Source organism: Diceros bicornis, chromosome 20 (assembly GCF_020826845.1).
Source record: "Diceros bicornis minor isolate mBicDic1 chromosome 20, mDicBic1.mat.cur, whole genome shotgun sequence".
NCBI lineage: Eukaryota > Metazoa > Chordata > Mammalia > Perissodactyla > Rhinocerotidae > Diceros > Diceros bicornis.
Genome location: NC_080759.1, coordinates 52,614,881 through 52,627,288, shown reverse-complemented (window position 1 = coordinate 52,627,288; position 12,408 = coordinate 52,614,881). Strand labels below are relative to the sequence as shown.

Below are 12,408 nucleotides of genomic sequence, written 5' to 3'. Positions count from 1 at the left end.
GCGCCCAACCCCAGCCTTTGAGATGCTGAGTCAGGCAGCTGCATTTATCACAGTTGCTTAAACTGATTCCGATATGAGTATTCCACAGCATGCATTACCAATCCCTGAGCTCCAGGCCCTCCAGGATTCCAAGTAGGAACATGCTGATTCGTGGTCAAATAGTTTACAGTAAATGAGAGAACAGCCTGAAGCAGCTGGCTGGAGGTGACAGTAAAGAAAAACAGAGGGAGGGACATGCAACTGGGCGATTGGGGGGTGGGGTCTACGAACAGACAAAAATCTAAGTGAGATGGTTAAACTGAGCAGTGCCATTGGATGGAAGGCTGAAGGACAGTGAGCTGCTGAGTTAAGCAGACATGGGTTCAAAATCTTGCACTAATTTATTTCTGTGATCCTAGACATACCACATAATAAAATAATTACTCAGCTTAAAGTTTCTCCTCTATAGTATAGGATAATAGCTAACACATAGGGTTTTTGCGAGGATTTAATGAGATACTGTAAGTAAGTAATCAAGAACACACTGGATGTGCTCAGTAAGTGTATCAATTATTATTTCAGAGCAATAACAAAATAAAATGAAGGGTCAGGTTTATGAATTTTTAAATGAAGACATGCAAAGTTCCTATTTAATTCCATATACCTAGAGATTCAATAAGTCCCTAAATGGGAAAGCTATGATGTTTAGTCAATATCTGTGCACTACATTTGCCAAAAATATGCCAGAATGTGCCAGAGTCCACAATCTAGTGTCAGGTCCACAGCAGCACTGAGCTATAGTGGCAGCTCCCTGTGCTGCAAACAGCCGGCGAGCAGCAGGGCCACTGGCCCAACAACCCTGGAACCTGTGATGATGTGGACACAGCCCTACAGCTGACTCTAAGTTCTCTCTTTAAGTCTTTTTCACCTTCACCTCTACTTCTAATTTTTGGCAGAAGTGCTCCATGCTAACAATGAGGGTACAGTTAATCCCGAACCTCGGCACCTAAATTTAATTACCTTTAACATTTCAACACTGAACATAGTATCTCTCGCAGAAATTCTATTAATGCTGATGAAAATTACCAGACATTGGTTCAGAAGAGCATGAGGGCTTGAAATGGACTGAAGCAGCTGAAATTCATGAAGAAGGGATGTGTGAATAATGTGGAGGCTATGCAATAAATAATTATATTCAGAGTTACTCTCGTTGGAGGAACATGTACTCCAACGTTACCCACTAAATGCAAATAGCAGCTGAGGCTTTCAGGGTACTCCAACGTTACCCTCTAAATGCAAATAGCAGCTGAGGCTTTCAGGATACAGAAAGGTTCTAATCATCTATTTGCTCGTACTGAAACAATCAGACAGTTGACCAACACTTAAAATTAGTTTTTCTTCTTTAAAAATGAGCTAGTACCGTTGGAAGCCACAGACTAATTCAATACTTTTATTCCTAGAAGAAGTAACCCTCACATCTTTGAGAAAAAATTATACACCAGAGAAGGTCACTATATAATTAGCCACATTGTAGTATTTACTAAATTCCTAGAGCTTGCAGAGATTACTTTTAAAACCACAAGTGCTGAGTTTAATTAAACTTGTCAAATGTAGGATGAACTTGATGGGATAGAGGCAGGTGATTTGATCCACAAATAACAAAAATATACCCACTGTTATTATGCTTTCCAGGTGAGCCAGTGTTAGATATGCCCAAATTATATGAGATACCACTATGGACATGATTAATACTGACTGGTAATTCTTAGGATCCTAAGGATATATTTTGTTTTTTGAGTAGAACTTTATTTAATGGAGCTGCTGACTGAATATGATCATATAAATAATCCAGGGCATTGAATCTATTTTCTCCTGTTAATGGATGTTAGAAACATGAAGAAATACATGATTTAACATTTTAGAGATTGTATATACTTCTTTGTGTGTTCTTCATAAAAAATACTTTGGAGAATATGCAGATAAATCACAGAACCTTAGGGAGAGCTGGAATATTATAGGAACAATCACGGCTTTTATGGTAGAAGCAATAGACGGCTACAGAAGCTGAAGGCATTGGTCAAGTTTCCACAGCTAGAGGGTGGGAAGATGGGAGACGACACTGCGTTTTCTCACTGAGTCGATCTAATGCCATAGACCGTGCTATAGAAGGGAAATTCTCAACGCCTATCCTGTAATGATACAGAAGACTTGGCCAATAGTGTTGTTGCATAAGCAATTATGAATCTGCTGCCAGTATTTGAACAATTTCTCTCACACTTAAGCTAGAATAATGGGTTGCAAGTGATAACTTTGAATATTCTCTATTTTATTCTTAAAAATATAACAACAGCAATAAAGTAGAACACTGTATATTTGGTGTCAGGAAATCTATATTCAGATCTTCGTTTATTCATTCAGCAAATAAGGCAGGCATGGGTGTAGGTGCTGGGAATGCATCAAGGAAAAAAATCAGACAAAACTCCCTGCCCTCATGGAGTTTACATTCTAGTGGAGAAAACAGATGTTGAACAAAATGGACCAGTGGATCACACAGAGTGCCATCTGCAGTAAAGGCAATGGAGAAAAATAATGCAGGGAAAGAAGACGGGGGAGGGTTATCAAGAACAGACTCATTGACAAGGTGAGATCTGAGCAAAGACCTGAAAGGCAGGAGGGAGTGAGGCAAGTGTATATCTGGGCTGGGATGGGGGCGGCGAGGTAGTGTTTTAGGCAGAGGTAAATGGCAAATGCAGAGGCTGTGTGCTGGGAGCATGTTTTAGGAGAAGCAAGGAGTTTTGTATGCTGGAACCCAGTGCGCAAGAGGGAAGGAAGAGAGATGGAGGTGGCAGGTAGCAGATCAAGGAGGGGCTTGTTGGCTGCTGTATGGGCTTTGCCTTTTACTTTGCAGGGAGTAGTAACACGATAGGATTGACATTTTCATAAGATTTCTCTTGCTACTGTCTGGAGATTGTCTTTACAGCCATTCATTAATAGTTATTTTGTGCAAGTCACTAAACCTTTCTTCATCTCAGTTAGGTTAAGAGAACCAAATAAACATATTTTAATGCACCGTATAAACTGTAGCGCTGTTTCATGCTCTCCTTGGCCACATCTCCATTAGAGCAATTATTTTACTGCATTACAGTTACTAGTTCTCACATCTGCATCCCCACCAGATTTTTCAGTTCTTGGACCCTAGAGAGTACCTCTCTCCATTTTTGTACGTGGCACCTCATACAATCTTTAGCACATAGGAGGGACTCAACAAAGATTTGCTGAATATAAGGTATTGCAAGAAACATAAACACAAATCTTTGTTCCTATACCGTTCCAACTGGAACTTTTGGTGAGACTTATTTGCTGTAATTCTGCAGTTTGACAATATAATTAGCCGAGTTGGACCAAATCTGTGATTGTCAAGGTAAATATATATATTTTTTTAAATTGAAACTATTTTTCTTAATTGTGTACATAAAACTTATGAGTAAAATAGCCCAGAAAAGATTCTGCAACTTGGCATTTGGAAATCCTCGGAATGTATATTTCTTTTAAATCACATTTTGTTTGACTCTCTGCTTATGTTTTAGAATGGCACCTGAAAGACCTATTTAGTATGTCTTCAGATGTACCCACATGATATAAATACCTGGATTGAAAAACAAACAAACACACTTGAAAATAGTTTAAATTTCCTTGCCATGTAAAATACTTATATCTGGCAATGTGAGGTAATGGGCAATCATACCATCTAGTTAGTTAACTTTTGATTTTTTGAAAAGATCTTTATTTGGATCACATGCATTATCACGTGCCCCATAGTTTGAAGACTTAATGTCACTTGAACCCATTCACTGATGTTACACACAGTGTGAAGGCCTAGACACTTTATTCCTAAAGTAAAGCATCACAATCATTTACATTTATATTTAGGCAATGTTCTTAAATAATAGTTAATGTATAGAAAACACTCTCAAAGGTCAAAGTTCTCTTAAATTACTATTCTTACTCTATACCATTGAGGTTTACTTTCATTTCTTAAAAACGAAAAAATGTCTTAGCCTTAATATGATTAGCCTTAATATGATAAACTTTTAACTTCTAATTAATTGAAATGAAATATTTACTAAGAGGTACCCCCAGGGTACAAATAAGCCTTCTTTTGTTAGCTTTTTCAAAATAAAGCATTAAGCTATTAACGTTTTATTTTAAATATTCACATTAGGCAATTAAATTCTAAAATTTGTGACAATACGTTTCTGATAAAAATAAATCATTTTTTTATGTCAACATGGTCATTATTTGTACTTAGTATCTGAGTTACAAAGTCATTCCAATTTCAAATAATATTAATCAAGTAGAAATTTTATCTTATGATTGTCTTAAGTTGAAAATCATTCTCTGACACTATTATCATTCATTTGAAAACATTCTAAAAAACCTAAAGACTTTCTGAGGCATTCCATTTTACTTTACTCACAATTCTACAATGTACACCTATCTGACAAATCTATAACAATGTAATACACAATTGTCATAGATAGACTGTCATCTTGTTAAATCAACCAGCTTTCTGAAATCAATTTGTTTCTCTAATCTGTTGAGCATCACAAACATTTTAACTATAGTGGCGACACAGGTGATATCTATAAAGTCATTATAAATTTTGGTCAATGATTCTCTCAGTGAGTTATCTGAACACAAGCAATCTGGAAACACTTGTATGGTAAAGGTTTTCTATAATTATGAGGTGTGTGCATCCCATTTACACCTGCACCATTTAGGATGATCAAAACATGTAATTACTGTATTCCAGTTCTCGTATAAAGCTCATCATTGAGAACTAAATAATCTCCAAGAGAGGGAATGCAATGCAACAAGTTAGCTGTCCAATATATTGAATTTTTACAATTACTTTACATAGTGACACTGGCTGGGTGATTTTTATGCCTTTAGTCTCTATGAATAATTTCTTTCCGGGTGAGGTTATTCATTTAATTGTGTATAGAAGGAAAAAAAAGGCCCACAATTTCCAAATCAACTTTTAATTACTTAATTCTCACTTAATTATAAATGGCTATTTACCTGGATAATCATAACTTTCATAAAACCTAAAGGATGTATCTATGACAAACCAAGTTTTATTAAAAGCAATGATTAAGCAGTTACAATGGTTGGTTAGCAGGGAAACAGCACATCGGTCCTTACAGCTGCTTTCTGCCTAACTCGGTTATTTGGCTTTTACAGTTTCTACGTTAATTCCCTGAATACACTGACTGACAACCGTGAGGCCAGAAATAAATTCTACATATGTAACGACACATAACTCTCAACCTGCAGTTTTAAAACTTGAGCGAAAATCACCACAAAAACAACATTAGTAATGAAAGCATTTAAAGAAACAAATACGTTTAGTTGTCACTTTTTCTCTTTTACCTTTGGAAACAAACGGTCCTTAAATACTTCAAAACTGTAGTCTAGGCAAACAAGTCGACTAGTCACAAAGATGAGGGGTTACTTTTCCCTCCTTCCCAGGCAGCGCTGCGGGCGGTTCCAGGCGTTCTCCCACCTGCTCCTCCCTCCCCGCACCGGGGCTAAAAGGAACCCCAGAGGAGCTCAGAAAATCTCGAATGGAGTGGAAGAACAGCCTCGAAAAAGTCAAGATGCCAAATCATCATAGTTTAATTTCTGCTTTCACTCACAAACAGTTTAAGAAAAAGCAAAGCAAGACGCATCAGAGACACCACAAACCTAGTGGATGCCTTCTTAAGAGAGAAAAGAATTGAGTTCAGCCAGGCACAAAGGTCTCCATGGCAACAGTGAATCTAGACCCCCATCGGCATTATTTATGCAACGTTTCCTCACAAAAGGACCCTCCCACTAGCCTGCCTTGCAAATTCTAGTTTTCTCGTCTTCCATTCCTTTGCCCTGAATTTGTATCTGAATCTTCGGCTATCTGTATCTCAGCATTAAAAAAAAAAAAAAAAAAAAAAAAAAAAAAAATCCCACAGAATCATAAAATTATTCGCAAGCTGAATCTAGACTTTGTTTCCTTGGTGCATTCAAAGGCAAGGGATCGATTCAAGATTGTTTGGAGTTCATATTCAAAGCCACTCTAGTTTTCGTTTCAAAGACGGACAGTTTGACAAGTGTATTTTTTTGAAATGAGATTGTAATTCAAAAAAAGTATAAAATGTGGCAAAATCTAACCAAACCAGAAGGCTCACAGAAAAGAGAACTTGTCTGGATGCTGACTTTGAAGTTAAATTTCATATACTGTTACCCACCCCCAGCTATTATAGTACTCCAAACAACTTCTTTTGAGTCTTTTACCTGATTCTCTCTATTCTAGCCACAACTTCCAAAAACATAAATTCAGTAAAGCATTTTAAACACTTTTTACTGAACTGTGTACCAAATGGCCTCTAGGTTGCACTTTATAGTTAGATGATGTGGGGCAAGTTATCTAAAAGAGAGATAACACCCCTATGTGATTAGGTTACTATAAGTATTAATAAGATGATACCTTTTTGAAGAAATACTTTCTTCAATTCTAAAACAATATACAACTATAAATGTTAGGATAATATTTGATGATGTTGAAAGGAAACACTACTAGTCCTTATTTGAAAAGGATTATATTTAGCATTAGTTCAAACAAAAACTAAACAAGGTGACTTTTAAAAATTGTTTCTATTATTTTTAAAACAATACAAACTTATTATTAAAAATGCCAACAGTACATACTTTTATAAAGGGTAGTTCTCGTTCCACACACTCCCAACACCAGTCCTACTCTTCTTTCATAAATTTGTATGTCTAGATTAACTGTATGTTGTCTTTTTCTTTTTTTTTTTTTGAGGAAGACTGGCACTGTGCTAAGATCTGTTACCAATCTTCCTCTTTTTTTTTTTTCCTTTTTCTCCCCAAAGCCCCAGTACATAGTTGTGTATCACAGCTGTAGAGTTGTAGCTCTTCTATATGGGATACCACCTCAGCATGGCTCCATGAGCAGTGAGTAGGTCTGCACCCAGGATCCGAACCAGCAAACCCCAGGCCGCCAAAGCAGAACGCGTGGACTCAACCACTGCGCCACCGGGCCAGCCCGTGTATGTTGTCTTTAAGACCATTTTGCAAGAATGGTTCATGGGTGCTTGTATTTCTTGTTAATGCATATTTCATAAGATTTTCTGTTGCCTGCAAGGCAGGGAAATATCCTTGTTTTGTAACCCCAGGACACGATATTCGTCTAGAACGGGGTGTTCATGATGCTCCAGAGCACAACTCCCTTTCACTTTCTTGAGTTCTTGATGGTTATACAATTTTTGTGAATAAATCATTCAGATACCTTCTGATACTGAAATTTGAAGAAGAGAACTAAAAGTCCAGGCTGATATTACTCTCTTTTAAGAAAATTACTTTCCTAGGTGAGAACAACAACAACCCCTACATCAGTTCCCAGTACTCTCTCTTCCATATCTACTGCCTTCTCTTTAGTCGCTTTACATCTTTTTATCCTCTCTTCTGTTTTATTTCCCCATACCAGTCTTCTTTATTTCTGCACTATCTATTCTTCTTGATTCTAATGTGGTTTCATTTCAGAAATGGCTTTATTTCTCCTATTTTCCATGAGCATTGCCAGCTCACTGTTATGCCTTTAATGCCTTCTTTGTCTTATCATCATCTCTTCGACTGCACTTTTTTTTTCATGATTTTAAATGTCTTTAGGCTATGAAAAAGAATATCGCTAACTTTCTCTTATGTTACTTGGGGGTAATTTTATTTTTCTGGAGTTAGACTTTCTCTGCCTTTTGTATATTATTGTTGTGTTACTTTCTCCTCTTTCTGATTTCTTTGTTTCTTACTTTTTTTTTTTGATAGTGTTAACCCACTGTCTTATATTTAAACCCTTCCGGTTATTATATATTTTTTAATTATGGCAACTTTATCTTGGTCTGACTTTTGCTTAATAACAGATTGGGGAGGAGAGGGGTGCTGAGTATGAGGGAAGTGAAAACTAAAAATGTAGATCTTGTAACAGCCCCCTCAACATTCTCCCCTCTTGTTGGAGCTTGCCCTCCACAGGCTCCTTGTCTCTCCTGTGTCCCCTCACATCTTCAGGGCTCAGTGTTCCAGTGAAGGACTCTGAGTCACGGCCCTGCCTTCCTCTACCCCTCCCTCCCTCCCTTCCTTCCCTCTCTCCCTCTTCTTTCTTCTTTTTTTAAATGAAATGTGCACACTCTATCATATCTGAAAAGCGATGTCTAAACTCTGTATACCTCCTTTTTATGAGTTGGTGGCTGATTCTGTTCCTAGTATTATTGTAAATGGAATTGAATTTCTAATGTCTTATATTTTTGATTCGTTTTAGTGTTTCCAGCAAAGAAGTAGAATAAACTGAACATTGTGGGATATCCATAATAATAGTTTAAACTAAATACTAAAGAGGTATGAATACTTGTTTTTCACAAAATTCAACAGTCATTAGTAATTAAAAAAAACAATTTTTTGAAACTAGGAATAGAGAGAAATCTCTTCAATTTGATAATGAAAAAACCTACCAAAAAATGAGAGCCAGGGTTAAATATTGAAAACTTCTCCTTAGATATGAATGAGATGTCATTCATTGCTATCATCACTTCTACTTAACATTGTACTGGAGGTCTTAGGCGATAAAGTGAAAACAAAAAGCCAATGTACAAAAACATCAATTTTCTTTCTGTGTATCAGCAATAAAGAAATTAAAACAACAATAGTATTTATAAATATCATAGAAAAACATCCAATACCTAGGGATAAATCTGTGAGGGTGGTGTAAGATCTCACTAAACACTACACAACACTATTGAAATTAAAGCAGACCTAAATGATTGGAGGGAAATATGTTGATGGATTGGCAGATTTAATATTGCAAAGATTTCAGTCTCGTTGGATTAATTGACAGATTTAACACAATTCCAATCCAAACCTCAGCATACTGTTTTTTTCAGTGCTGGCAGAAGCTGAGATAATGGAGAATGGATTCTAAAATTTACATGCAAATGCAAAGTGCCAAAAAGAACAAGTAGTCTTGAAGGAAAGAAACAAATGTAGAAGCCTGAATCTACCAGATAAGAAGGCACATCACGAAGCTGCAGTAATTAAGACCATGTGGTGTCCACGTAAGCAGAGACAAACAGAACAGTGGAACGGGAGAGAATCCAGACACCAAGCCACACATATATCTAATTTAGGAGAATCAATACACTGCTATGCGGTGGAAAAGATGGTTCTTCCATTTGGATATCTATATTGCGAAAGAATGCACCTTGATGCCCATTTCAAAAAACACACAAAAATCAATTCCAAATGGAGGGCAGGTCTAGACGCGAAAGACTAAACAATAAAACTTTAAGGGTAAAATATAGAACATATGCATGACCTGAGAGTAGCCAAGGCTTTCTTAAGTAGGAAACAAAAGTGCTACCCATAAAAGGAATTAAAAAAGCATAAATTGGACCTTGTTACTTGGGAAATTCTGTTTATCAGACACCATTGAGAAAGTGAAGGGGTGCTAGTGGAAGAAAATATTTTTATTCTGTGTGTTTGTGTATATATATGTACATGTGTGTATATATATATTTATTTCAAAATACTTGAAAAAGTACTTCACAAAAGAGGATAGCCACATAGCTAATAAACAAATGAAAAGATGATCCACTTCACTCCTCATAAGGAATACACAAATTTAAATCTCCAAGGGATACCAATACACACCCATCAGAATGGTTAAAATAAAAGAGAGAGGAGAGACAATGCCCAATATTGGTGAGTATTGGGTGTTTTCAGAACTTTCATAGACTGTGAGTGGGAATGTAAAATGGTAAAAGAAACTTGATGTTTGTCAGTCTTTTAAAGCTCTTTATATGCATATCCTATGTCTCAGCAATTCTGCTCCTAGGTATACAGTCAACAGAAATGTGCACATAAATACACCAGAAGGCATCTACTGTGATGCTCATACCAACAATATTCCTATCAGCCCCAACAGACACTACTGAAATGCTCAATAACGAGAATGGATATCGATATAGTGTGTGTGTGTACATGCAGAATGAAATACTATTCAGCAAAGAAAATAAATTGATAACCAAACGCAGTATTATAGCTGAGTCTCACACACATAATCTGGAGCAAGCTATACTTGATGACCTATGTACTTTTCTGCACATGTATCACACTTAAAAAATACAGTCCTAAATTATTTTCAATTCTAGATTTTTAGAAGTTATAACAGGCATGCACAAAAATAGGAACATTATTTACTGACTAAATGCTCTTAATTTTTTTAAAAAAAATACCATTTTAACTTTAGAAGTTCCAGCCAATTTTATTTTAAAAGAAAATAGAGGACTTTTAAGTCTTAAAAAATAAAAGTAGAACTAAAGGATGAAGAAATTACTATTTGTGTGGTATCATCAATTCTAAAATAATTCATTTTGTGGCCCTTATGGACAAATAATCCAATTTCTTGGACCAAAAAAAAAAGCAAGAAACTGCATTTTAATGTCCCGGCCATTTTTATCTACTAACACTGACAGCAAAGTGGAAGAATAAGTAGCACTAATATAGAAAAACTTTAAACATTATAAATAACAGACTTGGTAGTAATTTCCAAATAAGCTTGCTGCAAATAGTTTATATTTTTATTTTAATAAAACTTGATCTTTAGAACAGACTTTTAACAGACTTGACTCTTTCTGAAATTTTGTCTTTTCATTTTCTTAGACTCGGCATTCCAGTGTAAAACCGTAATTCTATTTATTATCCCTTCAGACGCTTAGGTACAAAATTACAAATGATTGACAGCCAAATTACAGAGCCTGCCTGCCTTCCAGGGGGCATGTTGAAGCTGCAGCACCAAGGTTCTTCTGCAATGAAATAGTTGCGAGGAATAATATTTTTAGGGCCAGCTCAGCTTTTCATTTGTAGTCCCTGGTTATCTCTGCTGTCCAAGGCCAGAATAGATTCCAGGACATGGGACAGGAAACAAGAGGAGAAAGGGAAGAGGAAGGAAGTCAAACAAACAATGCTGGACTTTTGCCTGGGGCCCTGGTAGTGACAGCTACTCCAATAAAACCGAAACCCCAGGCTGCCTACTGCTGCTAAACTCTCCTGACCTGGTGTCAGACACACTCAGAAATACAACGCTCGGTACTAAGAGGCTGGAAGTACTAAGAGGCTGGAAATACAAGACATCACACACTAGATCATATTCATGAATCAGTGTAAATTTGAACCCTGTAACTAGGAGTATAGGCTATATATACTAAATCCCATTAATAAAATATATTTTGGGTACGATTTGCCCTATCAGGGTACTAACTTCTTGTTTGGGACTTTTTACACTGGGCAATTCTCATGCCTTCCTTCACTCTATGCCTTAAGTTAAAGCTCATGCAATGAGAGATTAAGAAGCTAAGGGATTTCAGGGGCAGAGGTCTACCCTGGCATGAAATTAACTTTACTGTGTTCAAAGCACCCTCGGTTTCTCAAATAGGATGTGTAGTTGACTGTTTGGTAATAGTTCAGCAAATCCCTCGGCATTCCTGACGTTGTAAATTATCAATCCATGAAATTCATATGAATTTATATTTTGGGCATGAACAAAGCTTGAAGACAGGAATCCCCAGATACTGTATACATGATTGCAGTAACTGCAAGAGAATGAATTTAGAACACGGTTTTTTAAATGCATTAATTAATTAGAGGTAAAAACACATGTGCTCTATAGAATCCTCCTAAAACGCCACAATGCACCAGTTTTACTCTGACTATATGCTCTTTCCATATAATATTAATAACAAATGCAGAATTCTCATTTTTAAATGCAGAATTCTCATTTTTAAAGCATTCTCTCTCTCACACACACACACAAACAGACACACACGGGTGTGTGCCTTGGCAAAACGCAAAATTTTACATTACAAAGGAGGGTTTCCTTATGGCAGAACTTGGATGGAACGTATCTATCATATTTTACTCTTTTCCATACCTCAGGCATATATGTAAGGCACTATCTTCTAAGAAATAACTCAATTTATCTGAGTACTAAGAATATTGCACCTTAATCTCCCAGAACTAAGAGTAGCATTTCCTTTGATTTTTTGCATAATTGGCTCGTGTCTTTATTTGATATTCTTTAACATTTATGTAAAGTGGTGATCATGAATAATACTCTGTCAAAACAGAGTGGGCCCTGTTTCTTTGGCCGGGTTTAGGGATTATGTCATTGCCCTAGGCCGAGGCGCCTAAGGAATACCAATAAGAAAACGCACATGACTAAGCATTTTAAGTTCTTCCCACAATGTGTGTGGTAAGACACTACCCAAAGAGAATACTTTAAAAATATTTCTTTGCAAAAAAATACTAAAATTCAAAGAAATTGGAAGG

The 12,408-nt window shown here is 36.4% G+C and overlaps 1 protein-coding gene across 8 annotated transcripts in view; it reads right to left on the bottom strand.

Moving 5' to 3' along the window:
* CTNND2 (catenin delta 2) overlaps positions 1-12,408 on the bottom strand; it is an 892,220-nt gene that overhangs the window by 590,360 nt on the left and 289,452 nt on the right. Inside the window, exon 1 of one of the 8 annotated variants that reach the window (XM_058564344.1) lies at positions 5,413-5,708. The exons of the other annotated variants lie outside the window; for them this stretch is intronic. The gene's annotated coding sequence lies outside the window, so the exon portion shown is untranslated. Of the gene's footprint in view, positions 1-5,412; positions 5,709-12,408 lie in introns of those variants that run through there. 8 annotated transcript variants of the gene reach the window in all.